This window comes from Prionailurus viverrinus, chromosome A1 (assembly GCF_022837055.1).
Source record: "Prionailurus viverrinus isolate Anna chromosome A1, UM_Priviv_1.0, whole genome shotgun sequence".
Lineage (NCBI taxonomy): Eukaryota > Metazoa > Chordata > Mammalia > Carnivora > Felidae > Prionailurus > Prionailurus viverrinus.
In genome coordinates this window covers 181,046,677-181,074,391 of record NC_062561.1, presented here as the reverse complement: position 1 = coordinate 181,074,391, position 27,715 = coordinate 181,046,677, and the positions used below count along the sequence as shown (strand labels likewise).

At 45.6% G+C, this 27,715-nt stretch overlaps 1 protein-coding gene across 1 annotated transcript in view; it reads right to left on the bottom strand.

Annotated features, from left to right (window-relative positions):
• SLIT3 (slit guidance ligand 3) overlaps positions 1-27,715 on the bottom strand; it is a 594,639-nt gene that overhangs the window by 288,110 nt on the left and 278,814 nt on the right. The window lies entirely within an intron of this gene.

The window sequence follows — 27,715 nt, the reverse complement described above, 5'->3', positions numbered from 1 at the left end:
ATATAGACAGACAAATCACAGAAAATTTTTCCTTTGTCAAAAGAACCAGACCCCTCAAATTCGAGTCTTGGATGGAAACTCCATGAGGATATCATTACCATGTTCAAAGGAGGCCAAGGAAGAAAGGAGAAGGAAAAGAGGGAAAGAGAAATGGAGAGTCTGATAGGAAAAAGAATGGATGACAGGAGGGCAGACATTGTAAAATACACTTGTGACAAACCAGACTGTGAAACTGACTACCATAAAATTAAGAACCATAATGATAGAACTTAGAAAACTCCCAGGGAAGGAGGAAAACAAAAACCAAGTGAATTTAAAAAGCCAGTGAACATGAGCAGGAGCAAGAACTCAGTGTAGGGACCGGCTGGGGTTGTCTGTGTCTCATGCAGAACTCCTCAAATTGCATCCCCCTATTTAACAGGGGAACTGGTTATTCAATCTGAATTTCCTAAATGAGAACCAGCTACCCCATCTGAATTGCCCAAATTCAATTAAGTCACCTGGCATGCTTCCTGTCAATACTCTCTCTCTCTCAGCTGGCTTCGTCTTTTAACTGTTCTGGCTTCTGATCATCAAGCTAGGGCAGCCACGCTGTCTATATAAGGCCAACAACAGAAGAACGCTCTTTTTCTAGTCCCTGTGGAATACCAAGGTTAGACTATATGGGGTCTAGTGACCTCTCGTTGGGAAAATGTCAGGGTAACTCTCAAACCCCTTGCTTGCCCCACTGTTCCAAGAGGAAGGGCCCCATTTACAATGTTCTCTACTCCTTAATGGACTGTTCCAGAATTTAGAGGGAAGTAACTGGAATATGAGGCTGATTTTCAGTTAAGCATAGATGAAATGTGAGTTACAGGGGAAATTTACACATAATAGAAGAATATCTCAAACCTCAGCGGACTTAGCAACCCAGGGTGCTTATTAAATAGGCAGATTCCTGTTCTCCCACCGACCCCCATTCTGAATCATGATGTCTCTTATAGGATCAATTCTGTACTTTCAAGTACCCAGATTATTCTAATGATACACTTTGAGACATGACCTAGAAACATCACATATGAGAGAAACAACAGAAGGAATGTTATAAGAAGCTGCAAAGGAGTTAGCTAAAATTTTCAAGTCATTTCATAGAATTATATTGGCTTGCCCCTTAAGTGCCTTCCCTACCAGACAAGATTTCTTTTTTTAAAAATAATACTTGAAATGTTATTATTTTTAATTTGAGAGAGAGTGATCGCTTCTCAGCCTTTTGGCTAAGATCAAGTGTGAGAGAGAGTGAGTGGTGGAAAGGGGCAGAGGGAAAGAGAATCTTAAGCAGACTCCACACGTAGCACAGAGCCTGATGCAGGGCTTGATCTCATGACCTGGGGTCACGACTTGAGCTGAAATCAAGAGTCAGATGTTCAACCGACTGAGCCACTCAGGCTACCAGATGAAATTTCTTAAGGCCAGGGATTTTTGGTGCTGCACCTATAGCCAGCCACCTGGGCAACACTTCAATTCAGAAGGGGGACCAAACTGCAGCCTGAGTACACTTGAATTCTTTCAATAGAAGTCAGGGCCCAGTTCCATCTATGGCTGTCATAGGAGCTGAGCCAGGTATATGCCATCCTGGTCCAAGGTCACTCTGACCATTTTTTTTTTTTTTTTTGATTCTGCAAGGTCTTAGGGAGCAGAAAGAGATTACGTTTCAGCAATCTCTGCTTTGCGGTTCATCAGCGAGTCATCAGAAGAACAAAGTAGCGCCTTTGGTTCAGCAGAAGGAGTATCCCAAACTAAAGGGCAAGGCAAAGAGGGGGAACATGTGTTGACCGATGCCTTATCTCCCCAGCATTTCTCTCCCTGGTTTTTATTGCAACAGCCCCCATCTTCCTTTGTGCAGCCAGCCTTCTCTATGTGTCGGTTCCTGTGCTTGGGTGGGCAGAGCATGTGGCCCGGGGCTGAGCCACAGCTTCTCATTCCTCTGTCCCCAGCTGCACCCAACGGGAGGGGGGTGTGTTTGCAGAAATGCTGGAACAGAGACAAAGGCAGGTATAATTCTCCACTCAATCTGAGCCTAGAAGATGTGAGGTCTGGAGCTGTGGTGGTCCCCTTACCACAGTGAGGGGAGCACCTGTCTGCAAATGGAGGCAATGCAGAGAAAACTAGTGGGGGGGGGGAGGGGGAGGGAGAGAGAGAGAGAGAGAGAGAGAGAGAGAGAGAGAGGAATTGGGGGTATGGTGGTTGTATTCAGATCCTTGATTAAAACATCCTAGGGGTGCTTTTCAGATCCATGAATACAGTCACTCTTTTTTAATAAGGTAAATTTGGGTTGGCTTTTCCTAAAACTTTGTAACTGAAAGATACCTAACCAATGTAGTAGGGCTTTTTAAATGAACTATCCAGGGGTGCTTGGGTGGCTCAGTTGGCTAAGCGACCGACTTTGGCTCAGGTCATGATCTCACGGTTCATGAATTTAAGCCCCGCGTTGGGCTCTGTGCTGACAGCTCTGAGCCTGCTTTGGATTCTGTGTCTCCCTCTCTCTCTGCCCCTCCCCCTCTCATGCTCTGTCTCTACCAAAAATAAGCAAACATTAGAAAAGTTTGTTTTTTTTTTTTTTTAATGAGCTGTCCAGCCTCACAAAGAACATACTACATTCGGATTCTTCATACACCATGCTGACACCGAGTCTTCCCATAGGCACATACATTCAGTTTCATCCTGTGACTCATACTCTCCTGTGGTCCTTTTCACATCTTTTCTTACAGTTAATTCTCATAATTTGCCCTCCCATGGGGCTAGCTGCTAGGTAGGTAAATACCATGATGTAGGGTAAACACAGTGATCCCCATATTATAGGTGGGAAAACTGAGGCTCAGAGAGGTGAATTGCTTGGGGTCGACTGATAAGTGCAGGTGTCACACCATGCACTTCCCAGTGGTGTGAATAAGGACAAGTCAACCCTGCTACTGTGAGGTCCTCCTCTCCCCTAGGTGGTACAAAGGCAGCTCTCCACCCACACCAGTAGCTGGAGGGAGAGGGCTCCCAGCACATTCACCAGCCAGAACACAGGCAGCCGGGCCCCTGTTTCGGTTCCTAGACCCTCGCCCATCTGCCCTGCGTGAACCCTTCTCTGCTGCTGCCTGGCTTCAACTCTTCCGCACATGCTGTGAGCACTGCCCTCCATGTCTGCACTGGTTTTGTTCTCCTCCACCAGTAAACACGTGGAGGTTTTAGTGCAGGCTCTGAGTCAGAAGGACCTGGGTGCAAGCCGTGACTCTCATTTATCCTCCATATGACTATGGGTAAGTGACAACCTCTCCGAGGCTCAGTTTCCTCACCTACGAAACGGGGTTCATAATAAATCAGATCTCACAGAGCTCTTGCAAATTAATAAAATATGTTCAAAACGCTTAGCATGGGTCTCACGCTAGCAAATATCGGTGATAGAAGCTAACATTTATGGCGCCGGGGGTCTGTCAGCACATCATTTAATGGTCACTAAGCAGAAGGTAACGGTGCTCACCTGACTCCTACCCTTCTTCCAATGGCTGCTCCATCTTGCCTTCTGCCTAACCTGTAATCCCGACAACTCTAGTTCTCTCCCTGTGCTCTGGATCCCACTGCATTTGACATCAGAACCACCCCCTGCCTTACCCCTGCCTTGCATCCAACCTTCGGGTCCCCCAGGTGAGTCTCTCCCATATATTCAGGATGGCCCATCTCTTCCACCCAGACTCTGTGTTGTGTTGTTTCTGTTCATGCTAATCTCACCCTCTGTCCAGACAAGTGGTTGAGGCCATGAGTTTTAGGGTCAGGCTCTCCTGCTTTCAAGCACTAGCTCTTTGTTTTGTCACCTTAAAAAAGTGACAATCCCTGTCTTTGTTTCCTCATCTGTAAAATGGTGATAATAACACCTACCTCTCAGGATGATGGGAGCGCTCTCAGAGAAACTGCATGGAACATGCTAGGCATAGTTGTTTCTCGTATGCACATAATATGCTCTACCCTTGTTAATCTCATTACAGCCTTAGTTGCACAGAACTTAGCTTGCTGCCTCTTAGGAGTTGGGAGCTGAATTGATTCTAACCCAGGGGCACTGCCTTCTCTGTGGTTAGCTGCATTGTCCCACATTCCCCTATGGCCACAAGGTGGCAGCCTATCCATTGTAGAGAAAGCTTCCATTCCCAGAACAGGAAGAAGATGAAATGATTTATGGAATATAGAGATGACTTTTCTTTTTCCTTTAATGGTGTTGGAGTGGGGGCAGGGGTGAACTCAGAGTCCTCATAAGCTCTTGTTTCCATTGTCTGTGAGTTTTTTTCGGTACACAACAGCCCAAATAGGCACAGCTAAAGCAGATTACACAAGTCACCAGCACTTCAAGGCACTCTCTTTTGGCATCCTTTTGGGTTAGCACCCACCCCCCTTCCTCCATTAGCCATGCTCCACCAGAAAGCCTGTTGGGTTTATAAATCCCCTCTAGGCTGGGCTTCCCCAACCCATATCTACCATAACACGTCAGGGAGGCTGATGTGAGGCACCTAAGTGAACCTGAGGTGACTGATTTTTGTCCAGGACTTTCCTGACTTAAAATTTTTTTTATGTTTATTTATTTTTGAGAGACAGAGATAGTGCAAGTGGGGAGGGGCAGAGAGAGAGAGGTACAGAGGGTCCGAAGCAGGCTCTGTGCTGACAGCAGAGATTCTGATGCAGGGCTCGAACTCATGAACCATGAGATCATGACCTGAGCTGAAGTTGGATGCTTAACCGACCGAGCCACCCAGGTGCCCTAAGAACTTTCCTGGTTTTAAAGCTGAAAGTCCTGGGTCCTGGGAATTCCCTCAGTCCCTGGCAGACCGGGGTGGTTGGCGATTCTAGGACATTTCTCTGCCACATTGCTCTTCTCACTTGACCACGTGGTTTTCTTTTCCTTCACAGTGACATGGGCATACAATTTGCCAAAGCCCTAGAATTCTATAATTGTATATTTGGAAGGGATCATAGACAACATCCAGTTTTCCCAGCATGGGAAACACAGCTCTTTCCATGGGCTTCCCGTCCACTTGGAGCCACAGGATACAGAAGGAGGGGTGTCTGGCTTCCTGACCACTCTCTCAGAATAACTTCTGGAAAACAGCAACCCAGAGCAGGATACACCCAGGGAGACTGAAAGATCTAACTTACAGCAAACTTCACACCACATGCTCAGGGATGTTATTAATGCATCCCTCAACTGGCACACATCATACAAGGGTAATAAGGGCTGGGATTTAAATTTACTGGATGGCACACCTACCCAGACCTCACTTTGGTATGGTGGGGTAGGTTGGAGGAGGATTAACTAGGAGATTCCCCCAAAGGCCAGCAGGGCACGAACTGAGCCGTGCAAGCCTTCCTGCCATTTTGCTTCCAGAGCAAAGAATGTACTAGCTTTCTCCTATTATCTCTTTGGTACTTCCCCATCTCAGCTGTGCCAGCCGTCTGCCCTCCTTGTTCACTTCAGAAAGCAAAATTTTCTGGATATATTTTCATTAACCAATCTGGCTGTAGCCAACCTCTGCCCTCAATGTTATCAGACATTTATTTTCTCCACAGTCCCAGCCCTGGCACTACCAAATGGATTTGCTCAGAGACACACCCCTGAATTCAAGTTTTTTATTAGAAAGCTAAACTGAATGCAGGGAATCTTTGCAAAACAGGAGGGAAAGAATGCTTCTCTTCCAAAGTCATGAAAACCAGGTGAATCCATTAATAACTGAATACGGTAAGCATACATCTTCAAGAAGGGACTTTTTTTGTTTGTTAAAAATTCTCACAAAACAGAATTCTTACTAGTAACAAAACATTGAGAAATTGGTTTCTCAAAACAAACTCTGCAGGAAATAGGAGTATCTACATGCAGAAGGAACGAACCAAGTGATTCTTCCACAAAATAGGACTCAAACCCGGGTTCGGCTACTTGAAAGGAATCTACGAAGAACACAGTAAAGACTAGCAAATCTCCTGTGGGATTTGCCACTCTTGTCTTGCTCCTCAGGGTTTGCAAGGAGAGCCCGACTGGGGGAAGGCCCGGGACAAGTCACAGCTAACCACTCTGCACCTAATATAATTCCAAAAGTTCTCTGTGGGAGAACAGCTGAACCCTAAAAGATTTAGGCAAATCTGAATTGTAACCAACACCCACAAGAATGGAAAAGGCAGACACACACTAATGTGAAACAGTGTGGGCAAAAGCCCTGGAAAAGGAAGCAGAGTCACTGCCCCCACAGCTCTACAGAAATGGGAGGGCAGGAGAGAGTGAGTTGAGAAACAGGTCATCAGCTTCGAGAGATCTGGGTTTTACTCCCTGGGCGGCCAGAAACTGGTGGTGGGATCCTGAACACGTTATTCACCTGAGGTTCGATTTCTTTCTCCTTTAAAGCGATGGGGTCAGGCTGAGTGTCCTCGGAGGTCCCTTTTATTTCTAACAATTCTGCGAATAGGTATGTAGCTGGCACAAAACGGTTTAGAGGTTAAGCTGAGGAGACAAGAAAGTCCAGACCCATTCCATAAAAATTCCACAGCAGCCTCTCCTGCTATTTATTTGGGTTCAGAACAGGGTCTTGAGTTCCTTGTGCTCAGACCAAGTTGGCAGATCCTAAAGCAACTTTCCCCAAAAGATGGGAAGGGGGTGAGCTCTGAGGACAGCCCAATGGAGGCAGGAGATCTCGGGATGTGTGTGTGGCAGGGGGATGTCCGTCTTCTGCCCTTGGTAACTGTACTGGCAGGTGGGTGGGGAATTAGGGTGGTGAGCTGGGGATAGGACAGGTTGAGAAAGTCCTACCCCAGCTTCCAAATGCTCAGGGAAAACCTTTGTTTTCATGCTACATGTTTTTTGTTTTGTTTTAAGTGATTCAAATCCTGTGAAGTCCTGTTAATTCTACTTCGCTTCCTTTTTTTCTTAAATTGTTTTAAATTTACTATTTTTTTTAAATGTTTATTTATTTATTTATTTATTTATTTTTTGAGAGAGAGAGAGACAGAGCATGAGTTGGGGAGGGAGACACAGAATCCAAAGCAGGCTTCAGGCTCTGAGCTGTCAGCACAGAGCCGGATGCGGGGCTCCAATTCACGAACTGTGAGATCATGACCTGAGCTGAAGTCAGATGCTTAACTGACTGAGCCACTCAGGCACCCCTCTTAAATTTTTTAAAGTTTATTTATTTATTTCGAAAGAAAGAGTGAGTGGGGGAGGGGAAGGGGTGGGGATAGAATCCCAAGCAGGTTGCGCACCATCAGCACAGAGCCCAACTCAGGACTCGAACTCACAAACTGAGATCGTGACCTGAGCTGAAATCCAGAGTTGGTTGTTTAACTGAGTCACACAGGTGCCCCTGCTTCACTTTCATAGCTAGGACTTTATCTTTCACTATATACCTTTCACCATCACCTCACAGCCTTAAAGAGTGTGATTTTTATTAAATTTGATGAGAATCAAAACACTGAAAACAATTTCATCCCTGTCCCAGCCAAGAGCTGTCAACAGCACAGCTCTCTAAGGAGACACAAGGGGACCAGGGTGCGGGGCTCATGGGGAGATTGATGCTCTCGGGTGGATCAGTGCTTATGTCCCTCTCCTGACTACCGGTTCAGTTTGGGGAACAGAGGTTTTAGGGGAAAAAAGCAAGCACTTAAGTTCTCCTTGGTGAATACCATACCTGAGAGCTAGCATTAATAATGATACCTATCATTATTCATTGTGTGGTAAGTGCCAGGCCCTGTGCTAAGCACTTATCTTCATTACATCCTTTCATTCGTCCTGGCTGCCTTGTGAGATAGACATTACCATCTCATCTTCCAAAGGGGAAAGTGAAGCTAGAGAGGTCAAGGAATTGATCCAAAATCACACAGGAAGCAATGACATTGCTGAGATCTTTTTTTTTTATCACAAAAGGGATGCCCTTATTAGATACTACATTAGGGTGCTGGCTTCCCAACAAGCATGGCTAAATTAGTGATATCTAACACTCACACAAGTGGCTACTATGTGTCAAGGGCTGAGCTGTGCATTCCACATAGACTCTCTCCTTTCAGCCTTCCAAAAAGCCTTAGAAAGCAGTTCTGTTCTTGTGTCCACACAAGAGGTGAGGAACCTGAGGCTGGGAGGGCTCAACAGGAGGAAGTGGTCAGTTGGGATCTGAAGTACTCCCAGGTTCCTGGTCTCACCAGCAAGTGCATGGCCTCACCCTGCCACCTGCCTGGCAGCCTGTGGGCCTGCAGCTCCCCTCTCAGGAAGGACACTGTGCCCTGGGTGTGGAGGAGGATCACAGGCACCATAAATCATGCTGTCCATCTTGGCTTTTTTTCCTCCAGCAGGACTGAGGGAATGCTGGCCTGGGAAAACCCAGTGCTATGGTGGTCTGTCCTGAGAGCCTGGAAGAGGCCTGCCATTCTCTCCTGGTTTTGCCTGGGACCCTGTGAAGATCCTTTTTAGTCTTTCTAGCAGGCAAATTGTTTTCAAGGGCCCGCCCCTGAAACCTGAGAGGAGAAAGCCCCTTTCTCAGAGTGGCCATCCCTGCTTTTCCTTTATGGGACAAAGCCAGCCCAGACTCCTGCCTGCCTCTTCCCCCCACACCCCCTGTAGACACTGGTTTGCAATTCCTATCTGCCTCTGACCCAGGAGCCTGGGAGTGGGGGTGGGGACAGCTCTGTGCAGAGGCTTTCAGGCACTGAGGGGCCCCCTGGTTGGCAGGCCCTCATTTTTTATTTAAAAGCAAAGCAAACAGCAATATAAAAGGGCCCATATAAGAACTCAGTGTGCAAGTAGGACCTGCCTCAGGCAAATTTTTCTAATTTTCCTGAAAACGTGCATTTTACGTTTTGGCCCAAAGCCATTGCATTTGCCTCTGGACTCACCAACCCCCCCCCCCACCCCCTTCCCCTCTCCTGGGCCACCATTCAGTGGTTGAAAAGTTGCCCCTTACAGAAAAGACAGTGACCCTCTGCATTTTCTTCACTTTGTGGAGACTACTGAAGATTTTTCACGTTCGCTCACTCTCTGGCTAGAGTCCGTGGAAGTTTCTCACAGACAGTGCAAGGCAACCCCATGAGTTAGGAGCAGGGGGGCTTGATGACACATATAAGGACCTTCAACTACACCCAGAAGATTATGACGCTTCAGAATCCTGTAGAACTCTACTGAAGTTTACTTTCACTTTATGCCAGGGCTAATTCGCCTAGATTTGTCAATGGTTTTTATTTATTTATTTTCTATGGATATAATTATAGCTTGAATCCTGTGAAGAGAACCTCGAAATCAGCCAGTGGTCTTCAAGCTGTTTTTAAAAGCAGAGGAACCTTCTGTCAGTGAAGCAGCATCCAGAACCATGACATAAAAGACAGATGAAAGCAGAAGTTCTGGAGGAGGAAGGCCTGGAGCCTTGCCCGCTGGGCTTCCCAAGTTCCCTCCCCTTTCCTCCAGACTTTCTGCCTCAGTCTGAGACACAGTCCATGGAACCTCAAGGTTCTGAAGGATACAGTTTGAGGAACACTGCTCTCTATGCGTGAATACTCCTCAGAACATATTTTCTAGTAGGTGCCTCCCAGGATTGCTGAACATAGGGAACTGCGGTCTCCTATGCCAGTGTCAATAGCATTTCCGTTTCGTGGGGGTTGATACAGTGCCCTCCTTGTACTCGAAAGTGCCAGTGGGTATTAGCAAAGGCCCTTTACATGTGGAATAATGACCACCAGAGCTTGGCGTGAGCTTCAAAGAGTTCCCTTTGTTGGAAAGGGTGACAGGGTGCAGGATTTACCCTCGAGCCTCTCAAGGAGGGTCAGCCTCTGGGACTTCAGTAGGTGGGTGTTTGGAGGCCAGGAAACCCACGCAGTTCTGTCAGGCCCCAAATGAAAACGGCCCTTATGTACTCACTCTAAGCCTCAGGTCTGACATTTTGAGATTTATCTTGCTTCTCAAACTGAAAATACACATTTCCCCTCCATCTCCAAAGGGACTGAGGAAACTTGAGATGTCAGTCAAGTGCAAGAATGGCCGGGTCCTTAGGAAGTTTCTGACAAGCTGCTGTGACAGAGCAGGACTCAGGGCTCTGTGCTCTGGCCCAGGCTCCTGGGGTTGGTGAAAAAGCTGTGATATGTTAGCCTTCACTTATATATGCCCTGTGCATGGTGTTCTACCTGCGAGATGCTGCCCTTGCTTTCTCAGGGACCTTTCCTGTAATCCTTCTAAAGCAGGCAGGACAGATGGTAGCCCATTATACAGATATCAAGGCTGAGGCAGTGTGAGCGGAAGGTCAAAGAATCCCCCAGGTGGGCACTCTCCCTCTATTAGCTCATCTTGCCCTCAGGCCCTGCTCTGTTTTAGTCCTCCAACTGTTCTCTATTTTAAGTGACTACATGCTTCTCCAAGATTCATGGAAAGGGTTTTGTTTGCTCATATGCTTTTTAAGTAATCAGGAAAAAATATCCTGAATCAGTGATGAAAGGCAGAAAATGAGAATAAGAAAGTGACCACTGGCATGGGAAGCCATCACCTCGCTCCTGGGCAGTGCCCACCTTCTCTGCTGCATCCTGCCTTTTCCCCATTCTAGGAGAGCCCTTGGAGTCCTCTTGATGCCATATTATAAATAAAACAAAAGCAAAACATAACACTTGCAAAATGTAGGGTTCTAGCGGCAGCTGACTGAGGGCTTCTAGAATCAGCTAGGATTGTACGGCATCTGGGGATGTGGACGAGCAATCAGAGACTGGGGTTCTTGTTTTGACTTTGCCCCTAAAAGGCTCATTGTGTAGCCTTGAGAGAAGATGAAGGAGAAGAAAATGACTTTACCAGGAAGACACCCTTGTCCGACAGGCACTGGAGTGGGAGGCTGTGTGGGATCCTTGGAAGGCTCCAGAGCCCCATGGAATAAAGAACAAGCAGGGCAAGTGGGTCCTTTGGTGCTGGGCAGGGTGTGATGGTCAGCTGCTGTGGCTGGTTAAGACTCTCTCTCAGGGCTTTCTGGCACACACAGACAATCAAAAGTCATCTTCTGGGTTTGTACAGAAAAACAGCCCCAACTTTTACACAGTCCTTGACCTTTATTTTCCACACGTTCTCACCTGAGATTTGTTCACACTCCAACAATGGTGACAGGCACATCCCAGAATTCAGTTATCTGTCCATCTTGGTGTCCTCCCATGCCCAACAAAATTATTTATCTATATGTCCACATAAATCCCACCTTGGCCTCCAAGATCAACAGTCCTTCTGTCCTGTGGTCAAAATGGGGATGAAGAGAATAATAATAGTAAGTGCTATTAAGATCCACCATGCATCAGGCTTCCTACTTTGCACAAATTGTCTTATTTAATGCTTATAAGAAGTCTACAAAGTTAGGAGCTATCATTACCCCCATTTATACAGAGGGGAACAGAGGCCAGAACAATCTGGTATCCTGCCTCAAATTACACAGTTGGTAGGGGTTAGAGGCAAGATTCAATCCAATCTCACTTAAGAGCCCATCTCCTGTGTATCCCCCTCAACTGCAGCGTGGATGCTATGCCTCAGGATATTCACGATGCAACCAAGCAAACTGACACCGTGTGAGAGCACATAGGGCTTTCTTTCACACACAGCAGAAAAAGGTTCACGAATGAGCTGTTCAGGGCTGGGCTACAAATGGGGGCAGGTAGACAGAGCAAGGAAAAAAGTAGCTACTTTGATCATCCAACAGGATGGACACTCAAAGTTACTGATTCTGCTATCAAATTAATTATACAATTTAAAAATATACTCCCCCCATTCTTAACTGTGATACCTTACTCATTGTTTGCACAGCTAACACTAAATACTAAAGCTAATACTAAACTTAGTTTGTCTTCCTTGGGTACTCAATGACAAAGTGATGAAAGAAAATTATTGGAATTGTGTTAGGGGATAAAGGAGAAGAAGAAGAAAAAAAAACCTTGGCTAATCTACTGTCAGAAAATTGACAATCATCAGTGTCAAGAAGTCTCTTCCCCCGAGAGCGCCCACTTGACACATTTGCAAAATAGATTATTCTCATTAGTCAGATGGAAATGGTTCCAATGGATTGGGAACTTGTGGTCTCCAATGGAGGCTTCCTTTGCTACCCCTACTTCCTGCCCCCTTTTGTGGCATAATTGCTTGCATGGCAAACCAGCATCAAGCTGGCACCTGTCAACTCTGCACACAGCCCAACTCCCAGATAGCAAAGCCAAAACACACTGGACATCTGATCCTGCATTCTTGTACACAGCTTGAGAACTATGCTTGATTTCCCAGAGAAAGACTGAGATTGAATCCAATTCCCTCAGCATTGTCCTTTCTGGCTACTGCTGACCAACCACGAGCACTGCACCCCTCCCCGCTCCCCAACCCTCACACTCTCAAACGTTCAACTGGTGACTGCCAAGATCATTAGCAGACACAAAAGTACTCAGCACAGTGCCAGGCACAGAGCAGGCATGGCACAAAGCTCACCAAAGCTCAGCATGGCTGGGGGCAGCTGGGAGAGTGGGTGTCACTAGATTTCTGTTCTGGGGAAGCTCTTCCCTGCAAGAGAGGCCATTGCCCTTTCAGATGGAGGAGCAAATACAGAGGTCCCGGGTCTGCAAGCAGAGCCCTTCCAGAACTGTCCTCCTCCCTAGGCTGAAGTCAACATGGGGACATCTGAGCTGCAAATATCCTTTCCCATTTCACACCACAGGGACACAAAATGCCATTTTAAGTGGATGAAAGATGGGAAGAGGGAGGCCTGGAGCTAAAGTTTCATTTTTAACAGACACAATAAAGTATTCTCTCATAGGTACTTATACCCCCAAATTTATGCAAGAGAAATAATCTGTGACTTCTAGGCTTGCTTAGTTATACCTGGGGCTTCAGCTACAATGTCAAACCCCTTCATGATGCTACTGTTTGGTTTCTCTCTCTTTTATTTTTAATTAAAATTGTTTTTTCAGTGTTTATTTTACCTTGAGAGACAGAGACAGAGAGAGAGAGAGGGAGGGAGGGAGGGAGGGAGGGAGTCAGGGAGGGATAGAGACAGGGAGAGAGAGAATCCCAAGCAGGCTCTACACTATCAATGCAGAGCCCGACATGGGACTCGAGCCCATGAAACTGTGAAATTATGACCTGAGCCAAGATCCAGAGTCGGACATTCCACCCACTGGGCCACCCAGGTGTCCCCACTGTTTGGTTTCTTAAAGACAGTGAATTCAAAACCCCGTAAGAAACTCTGTCCACTCTGACCCTAAACAATGTTTGGCTTGTGGGAATTGACCTGATGAAAGTTATTACAGCAGGTTCTTAAATGGTGAAGTCACTCTGGGCTGGTCAGTGATTTGGCTTCAGGCTAGTCCATCCAGTACCCAGGCAGGGTGGTAGGAAGTAGGACTCCTGACAGTAAGGGGTCCCAGCCACCTATGCTTTTATGGCCTCCACCAGGACGCAGTATGAGACTAAGGCCTGCCTCGTGAAGGGCACCCTGAGCTGGGGAGAGCTGATGAAGAGTAGAATCTGGCTCATGGTCTGACCAGGTTTCAGAACCTTTAAGCTACTGTAGGACTATCAGGTGACTGCTGTGTCAATAGGTCATCCTTACAGCTGTGAGGCAAGGTAACAGCAAGCCCCTCCCAGGAAATCATGGCGGGAAGGAGGGACTGATTGCCTCATTGGCAAAGATTCCTCAGTGTCTTTGCTGTCCTCTATTTCTATCCTAGTGAGACTTAGCTTTCTGCCCCATACATGAGGGGATTGGACAATGCCAGCCCCATCCCAAAGAGTGACATCTGCATGCCCCAGGACATAGGGCCTGAAAGCTAGTCCCCTGAGAGTTCACATCGCCATCTGGTAAAAGCTGTGCTCGGTGCCCCTGGTGTGCTACTCCTCACGAGTGGGGAGGCTTGGAGAGGGACACCTTTCCGCCGAGAACCATGGTTGAATCTGTGAGTGACATTGTTTTAGGATCAAATCTGAGTTCTGCTGGTTTTCTTACCCCTTCTCTCCTTTTAGAAGGATAGAATGAAGTGATTTTTCTGCACCTCCTGGAAACAGTTGGCATCGAGTCCCACTGGGGAAGGATGGGACTGAAGGGAGAGTGGCATCAAAAAAAGATGGGAAGTGGCTTCTTTCCCGAAAACTAGAAAGGAATTAGAGAAGGAAAGATGCACCGGGCCCAAAGATTTGGGAGAGCCTTCACTCCTTGTTGTGCCCCAGGGAGGGGGAAAGACCTCCTCTTGGCCCATCTGGAAGCCAAAATTGCCAAAAATTCCCTTTCCCAGCAAAACTCAGAAAAATTAGAGCTGCTATGCTCCAAGGGCCCTCAGTGGTCCAGCGCAACAGTGGGGGAGCAGTGCTAGCCATCTGTGGTGTCCCAGCACATGCAAACTCCTAACTGTACTGGGTGGGATGCTGGAAGACAGAACGGGGGAGATCCAGATAGTGACTGACATGGAATTTCCAACTTAAAGGTCTCAATGGTCAAAATCACGTTTGTGGGAATGGTATTTCTTGCACATCCGAGTTTTTCCTGGGCACTTCACACCCACTTATAACCCTTGTTTGGCCTTGTCTTTGGTGTCTATTGAATGACCAGGGGCTCTGTTCTTCACATAATCACTTTTCCTTGAATTTGGGACCAATTTCCAATCTCTCTCTCCCTCATTACTGGTCACATTCAAAACCAGGTGGAAGCTCTCAGTAATAAATTCTAGGAATCACCTGGGACATAGGGATGGTTCCTGGTTTCACAGTTACAAGAAGGAAAGTCATCCAGATTGTCTCTAGAATAAAATGTCACTGGAAAATGTATCTTAAGAATAAAATACTCTGTCATGGCTTAAAGTGACACATCCCTTCATCCCTTCCTTGATGCATTTTAGCTTTAGAAAGTACAACAAATTCTAAAATGCCTTCAAACGGATCTGTCTTCTATGCAAGATCGTAGACATCTTAGTTAATCATTCAAATAAGCTTACTTTCCTGGTTCTAATGTTTTACACCAAAATTTGATACCACCTCATGTACTAGTGGACTCTGAAGCTTGAAGCTAAGAAACAGCCACTGGACAGTACGAGGTTGGGTATACAGCATGGTTCCTACAGTGGGGTCGCTGGACCAGCATCCTCAGCACCAGCTGGAAACCTGTTAGAAATGCAGATTCTTGGGCTTCACCCTAGACCTACGGAATCAGAAACTCTGCGAGGTGGGGGCCAGCAACCTTGCTTTAATGAGTCCTTTGGGGGATGCTGGGTAAACTTCCGAGTATAAGAACCTCTGGTGAGGGGGTTCAAGACACTGAGCTCTGGAGTCAGACAGACCTGGTTTGAATCCAGACCTTCAGGCACCAGGCTGTTCACCAGGCACCAGGCTGTGCTGCTGGTTACACCGCTCTCAGCCTGGTTCTCTGATCTGGTCAACATACTAATAATTCCTATCTCATAGGGTTGTCAGATCAAGTGAGTGTGGGTATTTGGGAGTACTCTGTGAAAACTAATCACAACCCCCAAACCTTCCAAATTTGAGACTAATGTGAATCAACCAGATAGAGAACATTGGCTTTACTGTTCCTAAAGGTCTTCAGATAAAAGATGTGACTCGGGTGTGTGGCCACCACTGACCACTAGACTTCTTAGTTGCCTCCTAGAACTTTGGACAACGTGTCTGGCAGCGGGGTTGGAGGGTGGAATATGCAGAGGTGCCATGTTTAACATGAATCACAGGCTCCCACTGACAAACCTCAAGAGGATAGATACATCCACAGGCCTCACAAAGGCAGTCCTGGCCCACACTAAGGGCAGGCCGGGCCCTACAGTGACAGGTGCAGAGCTGGTGCCCATCTGCGTGCTGGCAGATCTATACAAAAAGGAGCCTCCTGGCTCAAATGGTGCTCTTAACCTCAAAGATTTTGTAGCTTAGGGCTTGTATTAGGGATAAGTGAGTGAAGGAGAGGAGAAGACAGCCTGAAGGACCTTCATAGTTTTTCCTCTTGGGGCCTGGATGCTACTGCCCCTCTACGGAAATAGGAGAAGTGGAGGTAAAGCATTTCCCATGATTTACAAAAATCAGTGCTCAATAAATGCCGTGACTGTTACTAAGAAGTTATACAGTATTTCCAGATTGCTATGTGGAGAAAAAAGGTAACACTGAATGCTTCCTGTCAGGCAGGTATAGCAACAGTAAACACGTGAAGAATTGAATATGGGCCAGGTGTGTATTAATCAATGTATTACGTCATTAATTCTTAGCCTCTGTGGGGTAGGTGTAATATTATTCACTTCAGTTCTACACATGAGGAAATTGAGCCACAAGATGCTCAGCCAGTAGCCAAGGTGTTACATAGTCAGTGAGTAGGGGTCCAAGTTCAAGACTAGGTGGTCATCCTACAGGGCCTGTGTCCCTAGCCACTGTGCTGTGCTGGCTGGAGTGACACTGGGAATTCTGAAACATGCGTGCCTTTCCTTAAAAAAAATTAGTTAAGGGGCGCCTGGGTGGCGCAGTCGGTTAAGCGTCCGACTTCAGCCAGGTCACGATCTCACGGTCCGTGAGTTCGAGCCCCGCGTCAGGCTCTGGGCTGATGGCTCGGAGCCTGGAGCCTGTTTCCGATTCTGTGTCTCCCTCTCTCTCTACCCCTCCCCCGTTCATGCTCTGTCTCTCTCTGTCCCAAAAATAAATAAACGTTGAAAAAAAAATTAAAAAAAAAAATTAGTTAAGAACACACAGCATTGTGACCCTTTCCAGAACTGGAAAGTTCTTTCAGCTACATTAATCCTGAAATCTACAATTCAGAATTACACAAAGAGAAACACAATAAAGAAATCACAGAAAATGCTCAACAATCTAAAAACACCAGTGACAATAAAAAACGTTTAGGTAAGAATGAATAACAGAGACTTTATGGTATTAGAAGTCAAAGCATGAGATGAATTATATAATACAGAGTTGAACATTATTGGCCTGGTTCAACCTCACTAAAGAATGGTCAGAAATTACCTTTATACATAGTCACCAAAAGAAAGACACACACTTGCCAGTTATAAAAACCCTCTAAGAATTCAGTAAACATCTGATTAATATTAATCTACTGTTCAATAATAACAGTCATGAGAAACAATTTTTTAAGTCAGTCTTTATTTTATCCTAGATGCTCATTATTGGAGGCTTTAGTTCCACACCTCTCTTGAGTAACTTTTCCTGCTAATCCGTCTTTTGTTTCTGAAACCTTTTTTAGTGGACTTTACACAGAGCAGGGTGCCCGAGTCTACTGTCATCTAATTTATCAGTAAACTTGTGATACGTCAGAGGAACATTAAAAATCCGATTCAATTGAAAAAGTGTTTTTCTGCACATACACAGTACTTTTCACACTTCAAATCACTTTCACGTTTATCCAAATGCTTTGTCAGTCAACACTTTTTAGAAGGTTCTCATATCTAGCACCTCCTTCATCGTTAGTGTTTTGAACCTGTATCTTCTCTGTCTAATCCTGAGAAAACAAAAAGTTCTCAAAGTACCCCCATGTATCATTTGCAGCCACTCCCCCTACTAAATCACTTCAAATTAACCTTCTGCTTGGAATGAAGGGGGAGGGCCTCTACCTTTTGAGTTTGGCTTTAACGATAAAAAACATGTAGATAAAAATGCAAGATGACTGCAAGAGGTACATGACCATTCACTGCTCATGTCTCTATGTTTTTCCTCCTCAAGTGTTTACAATGGAGCATTTCAACTTGTTATAAGCAGGAATGACTGAGTGAAATAGACTGGAAACAGACCAATTTCATCTTTCTGTCAGCGTCTCATGACAGGCCAAAGATAAACCTCATAAACTGTGAAAAATGAACAAATCTTGGTTTTGATAACCTAAGCTGGGACGAGGACCAAGGAGTTAATATCTCTGGAACCCAGGAGTTTATCTCACTTGTTTTTCAATGATTAATCCCAAACTTATCCTGTTTCGTCAACAAGCTCAACAAGCCAAAAGGGAAGGTTTAGACTCCTGGCTGTGGCTCCTCTCCATGTCTAGGCTTACTGGTGCCAAACAGAGGAATTAACCAAAAGTCTCCCCCCCTTTTTTTTTCTGACATGCAAAATCGCCAGGCAGCGATATTCCAGAGAAGGAAAACACTGGTGGGAACCACAGATTTCTAGGGGGTGGGGTGGCTCAAGAGAAAAACAAGAGGCACAGGTTATGGAGGTAATTACATGGCAAAAGCAACAGGGCAGAAATAAAGATGGACTTTCAGGAGTTGGGGAGGACAGTGAAAAGAATGGTCTGGCTGAAGAAGAGTTTCCAGAGCAGGAAATAGTGGGGCTAACATCAGATAGAAGGCTGGATTTGCGAACCCAGTTAGAGGATATGGGACATAATGTAGTGGCCACAGGGAGCCATCGTGTGTTCTGGAAGAGCACAGCCTTCTGTTATGAATGTATATTAGAATGCAGGGTGGCGTGCAGGCAGCTGGTAGGAGAAACTAAAATCGGGGTCTAATTGAGAAACATCTCCACAACTGGGACAAGAGGTTGTTAGGGCTAGAATCTTCCATGTTTTTCTTCTTGGATCAAAGTATTTCCCAATTCACCAAAAGTGAATTTTACTATGGAGGTACAGAACTTGTACCGCTATTTACTTATTTTATCCTTATCCGTGAATAACTTGACTATTGGGCTTACTTAACATAATCTGTTATATCTGTGAAATCATAAATGTGACATACTAGTTTTTTTAACCCACATGAAAACAAGTACACAGATAGTAAAATAAATTTTTCTGACAGGTACTTAACATCATCTCAGACTATCAGTGAAAGTTGCCTTAGTTCATAGGTTCTTAAGCTTGCTGGGGTCACAGACTGCTCTTCTTACCCACTAAAATCTAGATTCTTTTCCCAGAAAACTGAGTGTATGTCTATGTGTACATACGATTCTGTATGTCCCTTGTGTTAAAACCCTGTGACTTATCTGGAGCTTGCAAAATGTGAACCTTACCTTCTCAGCAGGCCAGGTCACTTGATAAATCTTCCCAAAGCTCACTGTGGCTTTGGGGAAGCCTTTTCAAGAGGCTGCAACTCCTCTGAGGAAGTCAGACTCCTCTCAGCTTCTAGAATGTTCTGAGGTGAAACCCATTCCTAATGGCTCCCCAAACACCCTTGCTCTTTTCAGAAACTCCCACTGAACAACTGTCACAGGAAACTCTTTCTATGGTATTGGTTGGCATAGGCCAGAGTGGGTGAGGGCATGCACATAGCCCCTTCAGGGCAGAACATGGATGTGGCCTGACTGGCCCCAGGGAAGTGAGCTGTGCAGTCTTGTCCATTCTTCCAGCCTGTTGCTGAGAGAGGCGTTTGGTCTCACCCATGGCCTATGATTGCTCTGTCAAATCAATTCAAGAGACTATAAAGATATAAGAGCTGAACAGCACCAGCAGGGGACTTTTTTTTTTTTTAAGGCTCCCTGCCAGATAAAACAAGAATAAATATGAAATGGCTTCATATTCCAAGCATGAACTAATGTTGGGGTTGTGGCTGATACGTAAAGAACAGCTAAACAGGCTTTGACACCGTGACTCTGGAGAGGGCAACGTTCTCACTGGAAGTGGGGGTGTGGGGATTTATCGGGGCTGTTGGGGAGTGAGCTGTCTGGAAGAGGTTCCTCCCTCATAAAAAACCCAGGCCCCTACTGACCGATTCTCACATTAGGAAAACATTGGTAAATCATCAGCATAATCCAAGAATTATTCCCTTCCTCTGCTCTGAGCAGAGGGGCCCTTCTCTTCTTATCTGTTTCTAATTTTCTTCATGGGTGCTATTCCTAGTCCATTAATTGAAAGGATTTTTGGCTAGAAGCCCATTATCCGCCTGGGGAAAAAAAAAAACCCACAAAATTGGAGGGGCTGATACTCTGCGCGTCAAAGGGAAATAAAAGTGGATGGGAATAGTTCCTTTGGAATCCCTGTTGGGTTAGGTTTGGAGCCCTGAGGCACAGGTAGGGAGAGACGGCTGCCTGGACATCTTCCCCTAGCCAGGGAGTATGGTAAATCACTAGCTTTCACAATGTCCTCCAGAGAAAATAAGATCATTACAAGACTTTTAAGATCAACCATAATAGACTCCCTACAATTTGTTTTTCTTCTGCTGCTTTTACTAACCCTTCTGGGCCTTCCTCCAATGCTGAGTCTGACATCGCTCAGCAAGACAGGGAGGCAAGAGAAGGGGCTCTGGGGTTGGTCAACTGCCCTGAGTTAAAATACTGCCTCTACACCTTCCTAACTCTGTGGTTTTGGATATGGGGGTTAACCTACTCTGAGCTCCGGTTACTGTGAAATAGAAACTGAGTAACTGCACTATAGAATAGCTATGAAAAGTCAGTGAGATGATACATGTGAAATGTGTCAGAGGGTTCCTGGCACATGGCAGGCTCTCAATTAATGGTAGGTATCATCATCATCACCAACACCATCACAATCTTCCCTGATGACCTGTTGAGCAAGAACAGAGGCATTAAGTTCAACTCAACTCAAGGCCATTTAGAATGGATTTGCAAATGGCACTTGTGATAGTACCAGTACTTACATCCCTACTGTCATTTTTCAGCTGGACAAACAAGAAACAGGAAACAAAACAAATGCAGCTATAACATTCATTCATTCATTCATTTATCCAATCAGTCATTCATTTAATAAATATTTATTGACCCACTATGTTCTAGACACTTTTCTAGATTGGCAGATATAGCTATAAGCAGGGAAGACACGATCCTTGTCCTTCTGGAGAGCACAATCATCTCTGCTGTGGGGGTGGGGGAGGGGTAAGGTGGGGCTGAAACACAATCTTAGCAGACAGTGCAAGATGCCTTAAAGGCCATCTGAAATTATTACTTAAGGCTCATGCTGCAAACAAATGGCAGGGTACAGAAATCATCAGGGCCACAGGAACTTAGGGGCTATATTTTCTCCAAATGCCCACAGAAAATCAAATAGGTATTTGCTGACACATCTCCTCAGTACCAGGCACTGTGCTGGGCCCAGGTATGCCATGGGATTAGGGTGTATAATCTAAGTGAAGGGGAAGAGAAGATAGATAAGAAAACAATCATTTTAGCAAATGGCAATGCCTGATCCCCAAAGCATCTGCTACATCACTGTATTTCAGTGATTTATACCAAACTATCCACCATCTTTTGAAGCAGGGTATAAGCTAAACCTTAAACCAACCTTGCATGCCCTAATCATTTATTTCACTTACACAATACTCTTAAAAAGAAGAAAAGCAAAGATTACCTTCCCTACCTAAGAGATGAGACAACAGCTAGACAGCTAGTAGTAGATGGGGATTGTATTCTACTATCCATATGGTTGGTTCCCCTGTCCCTTAACAGCATGATTCCCCACAGGATCCATTAGGAATCTGCCCCTCCCCTCCTCCTCTCTTCACTAGCTCCTAACCTCCCACATTAGCACATAAGTTGTGGTCTGGGACTAAGAGGGTCTTGTTTTTTAAACAGTTAAATCTTTCATTGCAGACCAATTAAAATTTAAAGACTCTCTCTCCCACCCCTCTCCCCCCTGCTCGCACACTTTCTCTCTCTCTCTCTCTCTCTCTCTCTCTCTCACACACACACACACACACACACACACACACACACACATACACTCCCACTTCTCTGAGCACAAAAAGCCAATGACAGCCTGGTGTTTACTATTAGAAACAGGATCTGAAAACCCAATGAGAGAAACCTAGCCCTACACCTCTACTTGTTTTCTTTCCTGCGCAAAGTTTCATGGATAAGAGATTGCTCTACCAGCAACCATGAGTGCCACCCACCCAAGCCAACTAGAGAACAAAGCCAACCCTCTTGGCCTTCTCAGCTGTCACACCCTGGCAAAGGATGAGGAGGCAGCATGGTTGCCCAGGCAGTGGCCTGGGTACTGGGGGAGTCACAGAACTCCTGTCACACAGCTCTGCTCATTTATTCCCCAGCAGTCACCTGCACACCTGCAGGCCTCAGAATGTGGATGTTCCACTATTCTATCATCCTGGCTCTCTGGCAAATTCAGGGGACCTGCCCTGACCATCAAGGCAAAGTATTTTTGCCCAGCCAAAGTATTATATGTACTCTTTGACTCAGAAATAATAGACTTTAACATGAGATTAAGGTAGAGAGGGCCTGGGAGTCTCTACATAGGGGTGTAAATGTGTTTACATTACACCTGTGCATGTGTGTGTGTACTTAAAAGTGTATATTTTGGGGTGCACAGTCTATGTGTGTTTGCCTACATACACTGCAGTCTGCCGGCTTGACCGAATACCTATCCACTGGCTTTGCTACAATTTTAACTCTCCCAGCTTTCTTAAAGTAGAAAGAACTTCTCAATAGCTTTTCTTCCTAAGATTTATCAGAGCTTAAGATGGTCTCTTCCCAATGCAGTTATACTGTACATATACCAGTAAATGCCCCCACTTTGCCTTTAGAGATCTTGGGTTTTCCATGAATTCTCTAGCTAGAACACTCAGAGACAATGATATCATCTCTGGGTGTTAATCTGGATGCTAATCTTCCCCACTAAACTCCCTTCTTCTCTGTTGCCTTAATGGGGTACCGAACAGTGACCTCTTCAAAGCAGCCAGTCTGCCAGGAGATTCTGGGGCTTCATGGAGCCCAGTCTGCAGAGAACTGCCACTTGCTTTCAGTATTCCCAGGTGAAAGAGGTCATTCTGCTGCCATGTTGGGCATATGCCCCCAGCTCTGTTTCCTGGCGAAGTGATGATAACTCTTCTTTTTTAAGTTAGTTAGTTAGTTAGTTAGTTAGTGTTTAGAGAGAGACATGTGGGGGAGGGGCAGAGAGAAGGAGAGACAGAATCCCAATCAGGCTTTGCACCATCAGCACAGAGCTGATGCAGGGCTCGAACCCACGAACCATGAGATCATGACCTGAGCTGAGATACAGAGTCTGACGCTTAACCGATTGTGCCATGGAGGTGCCCCAAAGTGATGATAACTTTATCTTTCTCCAGGGTGAAGTCTGCACAAGAAAAGATAGAGATTAAGAAGCAAAAAAGATTAATTGTTTGTGATGGAAAGAAATCATCTCTGGCAGGATGTGAGGTAGAAAAACTCTGGGTCTCATGGAGAAGAAGTTCTCTAGACTCTTATGAAACAAGGCAAATGATTTCTGTGGTGGCTCATCTTGGGGTCAGACATCATCTGTGGCAACAGAGCTGTGAGGTTGTGAGGGGGAGCATGCAGAGCATGGCACCTGCTTTCCTCAGCCATGCAGAGGAGTACAGAGCCTTGAAGGAAAGACCACAGTCACAGCTAGAGGTGGCATTTGGCAGGAGCCACAGGAACCCATAGAGTTTGTGGTCCTGGCCAGGTCCACCTTTTACCGAGGAAGAGGGACTCCCAACCCAACTGCTGACTTCCCTTGCAGTCTGAACAAACCACTTGAACTTGCCATCCCTTTTTTCAAAAGGGAAATCTTCCAGGTCTTATTTTGCCTCAAAGATAAATTATTCCAAAAGCACTAATAGCAAACATTCACCATGCCCTAATTATCTGTCAAATACTACAGCAAGCACTTTCACACGTTTTTGCACATGACCCTCGTACCACCTCATGGTGAAGGTCCGTATGTGCTATTATTTGCATTTTGCCAATGTGGAAACTGAGGTTCAGAGATGAGCTAACTTGTTTGAGGTCACACTGCTGGTAAGTGGGTGAGCTGGGATTTGAGCGAAGGCAGCTTGATTTTTCTGCACCCAAAGTCACATTTCAGCATGAGCAAAAATTACTGCTCATTTTAGAAGAATCCAGGAAATGTAAATCAGGAGAGAGGGGTTGCCTTGGAACACAAAGCAAAAGGACCTCAGAAGGTATCAAAGCAGAAAATCGTCTTCCTCCTCTTGAAACTTCCATTCTACAGCATGTACTCCCCTCCAACTTTGGAAACCCACAGCCTGCTAATTCACTTTCCAGATCCCATGTAGCTGTGTCTCTGGGCGATCATAACTTGATGGAGTCAGCTGACAAGGTCTGCAAGACTCTTGGAAAGGTATCATTAATTCGAAATGATGCAAAGTGTCACCTGGGGAGTCCATTTGCAAACACTCTTCTCCTTTCTTGCCAAAGAGCAAGCGTTCCTGTAGCTACCAGCTCCTTTCCACATCACCTTTCTGTGCCAGGCTCCTCCAGCCTGTTGGGGCTTATGCTCCTCCTCCAGCTGTCTATGCTGATGAAGAACAAACCAACAGTAACCCACAGAGGTAATACTGGGTCTGCTGTTGTCATCAAAAGCAGCCAGCTTTCCCGAAAGTTGCTTAGCATCTGATAGTGTGCATCCCAACATCCCACAAAGTAGCTCTAAGCCAGTAAACAAGTTCAACCTACATTGAGCACTCACTTTGGATCAGATAGCATACATGATAAAGTACAGTGCCTGTCCCTCCCCCAAATTATAAATGTACTGCAGGAAAAGACTACTAGAGAAATGCTACAACATAAGGGTAATTAAATACATGCTAAATGAGTGAGCACCATTTAAATTATGGCTGGAACACATTTTGAACCATTAATTTGTATCTATTTTTCATCTATTTTTTTCCTTTCCTGTCTTCTCTCCTCAAGCAAGTAGCCAATCAGCCTTGCCTTCATTGCCTCAGAGATGGTCCATTGCAGAGAGAAAGAAGAAGTTACTGGCAAGGCTCCCTGGCTTTGGTATTCCAAAAGCTGATGCCCAGAGTTGAACCAATATGGTTTGTGGAGAACAAAGGGGCAAAAGAAGAACTGGATGGAGGAAGAGGCAAAGTGAACTGGAGAAAGTCAAAGTAGAGATTTCTCCCAGAACAGAAAAAAATACCCCGGGGCTAGGGGCAGAATGAGAGCATGAGACACCAAGAGAGACACAGACAGAGAGACAGAGAGACCGAGGCTTAGACTGCTGGGTGCTTAGGCAAAGAGGACTCAACCTCATGATTCTTGTCTCAATAAGACTTCCACAAGGCAGTGGCTATGTTGTATGGCTAGGCAAATACAGGCAAATTGTTTTTCTGCAAAAATAATTCTCAGGTCTCCAGTGTGCCCACAGAGAGCAGCCAGTTCCAGTGTTGCCATATGGAGGAGGTAAGGGGAAACACGGAGGTAACTTGTTTGGTTTCTGCCTTACTTTGACACTGTACAAATCCCTAGAACAATGGCCCAGACAGGGTGGAACCCAAGCAATTCTACCACAATTTCCTGGTGGCCTGGACGGATGGGGTGAAGTTGCCAGAAACAATCTAGGATGCCCTGCCCTGGGTGTCCTGTGTTTTTATTCACTAAGTCTGGCAACCCTACATTGGGCTTGAAGTAGAAACTAAGATGACAAAAATGATGTGGACAAAAATTCTTATCTGAGTTTGCAGAACTGAAATGGTGCACTGTGATTTATACTCATTCACATATAACACCTTTTATTTTTAGAGCACGTTATAGTTTATAAGGTTCTTTCACATATACTGTATCATTTGACCTTCCCAATAACCTGGGGAGATGAGAAATGTGGGTCTGATTTTCCCAGAGAAAGATAACAGGGATCAGGGAAGCTAAGTCTGCCGAAGACTTGCTAAGTCCACATGGGCCAAGGCTATAACGCAAACTAGCTTTCAGCTCCCATGATGCTCTGCTCTGGGACCCTGCACTGCCCCCCGAGTCCCAGCCTGGCCCAGGCTCCAGCATTCCAGACATGACAGCACTCCATTCAGTTCCAAAATGCCTCTCACGGGCATGAAGCATGAAGTTTCAGAGGTGTCCGATTCCAGATGATCTCTCTCTGGTTTGCAGAAGGGCCAGAGCTAGAAAATGGTTTTACTTGGTGAGGTGTCCATAGTGGAGTCTCTGTCATCTGTGGGTTCCAGGATGACAAGACTTGTAACAGGTCTAGCTACTAATCCTTTGGGCTCATCATATTCCAGGTCAGGTGACAACTGCCTACAAATAAGATGACTTGATTCCCCTGGGACTCAGCAAGGATGGTGTGGATGGGGATTTCTGGGGAAGAAAGTTGAGCAGAGCGGGAGGCCTGACTTCGGGATGCTTTGCAGAGCCTGAGAGCAGCCAGAGGAATGCTCTGTCCAGCAGCTCAAGACAGCTGCTGCCTGGGGGGAGGGGCCACTCTGTCAGAGCGCAGGGTTTTACACATCCTAAAATCTTTACTTATGGATGTCAGGTCAAAGGGAAGGGAAAAAAACTCAACCAGACTTGAAAAGTTACCTGGTTCTGCTGTCGGCAAATGGGCCGCAGCTGTTTTTGCCATTACAAAAGCTGGTGCTTTTTTTTTTTTTTTTTTTTAAGTATGTTGTAGGAAATAAAGAATATGATCCTGGGGAAGCCCCATGTATACCACTGCCCACTTTGATTAAAATTTCATTTTTCACTCTATACAGAGGATTTCAATGGCAGGAAAATGTTTTTCTTTGCTTTGCTTTTTTTTTCTTTAAGTGCTAGAAGACAGGAACCCGTTTTATTGCCATTTTTTATTATTTATACTTTGATATGTTATACATATTATTTATTGCCCACTAAATAGTTAATACCAACAATGATAACTCCTCCTTGTTGGTGGAAGTCACTTCTGGGGTGTGAGAAAGGGCATCTTACAGATTGGGGAATGAGACATGGGTTCTGACGATCACCACAGTATTCATTACCAACGACTATTTTGTAACATTTCCAAAGCACAATGACACGAAGCTCTGCAGACCTGTGATGACTGTATCTGAGAATTTCTTCCAAACATCTCATCCACTGGCTTGGAGCAAGTCCTCTAAGGAGCCAGCTCCAAGGAGCTGGAGACATTCTCGTGCCAGCGTCAGGACTCCTGGTCCATGTATCTGGCAGGAGTGATGCACTCAGAGTATGGTGCCTGTTCTGACCAGTCCGGTTCACCTGATCCGACAAAAGGTCAGCAGGACTAAGCTCTGCGCCAGGATTCCAAGGATTCCAAGTTCCCTTCCTCCGCCCCAGGCCAGTGACTTGTAAACGTGGAGGCTCTGCTAAGCACTGGGATTTTATTAAGGGCCTTGTTAAAATTTACTAGAGTCAAATAAAGAAAAGATCCAGCCTTGGAAATCATTCTCCACCCATGTCTCTCCTTCTCCCTGCTTCCCACCCCCACCCCTGATCCTACTTATTCATCCATTAAGAAACTAACTACTGAGTGAATTCGGGAAAGTTACCCGTATCACATAGCTTTAGAAAGCACTTCAGAAAACGCCTTTAGGAAGGTAGGTCACCTCTTTCCATTTGTCTTACTCTGGCAGGTCTGGCGCCTAAGCCAATAGGCAGTGAAACACTATGGTGAAGGATAGAGAGATACAAACTCTTAAATCAGGCCTGAGTTAAATCCTGGCCATTGAATCCGACTGGGATGACTTTGGGCAAGTTACTTAACCTCTGTGAGTCTCACTTTCTGCATCTATAAAATGAGACGAGTACTATGACCTACTGTGTCAAATATTGAGAGGGTTAAGGAAAGTAATGCATGTCCACTGCCTACCCCAGTGTTGAGTGCACAGCAGGTGCCAAAAATGTGAGCTATCAACAGGGGTCCCGTCCTCCCCCACACCCCCCTGCAAGGCTGCATTGCTTCATCTTGTGTTTAAGAGAATTTTTGCCAGCTACATGGGGAACTAAGGAGAGGAAAAGCCATGTTCATGCTGCTGGATTCACAACTTGTCCCATCCTTCTGTGATGTCATAATTC